We start from the raw sequence: 1940 nt of genomic DNA on the forward strand, positions 1-1940 counted from the left end.
CTGCCATTGTTGTATATTCATGAACGAAAAATATTAAGTCATCTCTCTCTCTCTCTCTCTCTCTCTCTCTCTCTCTTCCCGCAGTTGGATTACAAAAGGTCCTGCAAAACGTATTCTAGAAGAAGCCCTTGTAAGATGGCAAAACCTTTTTTTTTTCTTTACTAAGGAAAACATATTCTTAAAAATGATACTTGTCGTCTTTGCCGTTGGTTACTTAAAACCTGTGATCGTTACTTGAACCCGCACTCCATCTCTGTACACACATTTGCTAGATATATTTTAAAACTACTTTAATATGAAATATCCCCCCATCCCCCCAAAAAAATACATATTCTGATAAAAATAAAAATAAGTAGCAACTTGCAAAAACGTACCCTTTATTATACTGTTCTTGGAAATAAGGATATTATATTCTGTTAAGAGAAATTAGCTTATCACACAATCTAAAAGGAAAATGCTCATTAGCTAATGAATTGAAAAATGTATGCAAACGATTCAAAAACCTTATTTCGTAACAATTTCGACTCTTACCGAGACAATATTTTGCGTGGACTTTGAGGAATATACGTTGGTGAAGAAATTCTACCTACTATCATATTATTTATGTTCCCGAATGTAAACGTTTTACGATTTAAAGATAAGTTCCATTCTAAGATTAGAAACTCATGAAAAACCATTCATTTCCCATCAATGCGTTGTTAAAATTTGTTGATTAAATTACTAGCTATTTTTCATTCAGAATCGTGGTTTTTGACCTAACTGTTATTTCTTTCTGATTAAAAAAAGAACATTCACCTATGCTATTCTAAGCCGCTAAATCTCATTGTAAGTCCCAATCGCAATCATTTAAACTGATGTCAAAATAATATCCCAATTAATATAGCTTTTATCTTACAAAATGACAAAAGTCCAAGTAGTTTCTTCTACTTAGAAGTTTCATTTAAGTTTAATATCTATAGACACACGCGTGTATATATATGCATATATATACATACATCATATATATATATATATATATATATATATATATATATATATATATATATATATATATATATACATGCATGCAGAGTATAGTTTCCTTGATCTAATATCCAGTATCATTTTTTCTATTTCAGATTACCTCCAACTAGCCTTACATATAAAACCTCTACGCATTACTGGCAAATTAGAGCTTAACATCCTCCGGGACCGACGTCTAATAGCTTTGTTATGGCAATTTTCAGCTAATTGTTTTTCTTTTCCTCTCCGTCGTTGTTGTTGTTTCAGTCTTCAATAACAATTATTTCTTCATGTTTTCTGAAGGCCGCAAAGGAGCAGTGGAAAGAATAAAGCAGTTGGAATAAACAAAAATCCTGTCATTACCTTTTGCTGCATGAGAAGTTTTATAGGGATATTATATATATATATATATATATATATATATATATATATATATATATATATATATATAATATATATATATATATATATATAAATCCATTGACTTACGTAGATGTTGAAGGATATATATATATATATATATATATATATATATATATATATATATATATATATATATATATATATATATATATATATATATATATATATATATATAATATCCATATATATATATATATAAACATATATATATATATATATATATATATATATATTATATATATATATATATATATAATATATATATATATATATATATATATATATCCTTCAACATCTACGTAAGTCAATGGATTTTGAAAAAAAAAAAAACAAAGATGGCGCCGGTTGCAACATAATTAAGATGTTTTGACTTTAAATTTATTTACATATGAAATTAATCTATATTTCGGTGCTCTTGTTTTATTTCACCACCCTGAGAAACCACACCGATAGTTTTTTTTTTTTTTTTTTTAAATCCGAGTGGAGACGATCTTTTCGACGCTCCATTTCGCGCC

This window comes from Macrobrachium nipponense, chromosome 6, assembly GCF_015104395.2.
Source record: "Macrobrachium nipponense isolate FS-2020 chromosome 6, ASM1510439v2, whole genome shotgun sequence".
NCBI lineage: Eukaryota > Metazoa > Arthropoda > Malacostraca > Decapoda > Palaemonidae > Macrobrachium > Macrobrachium nipponense.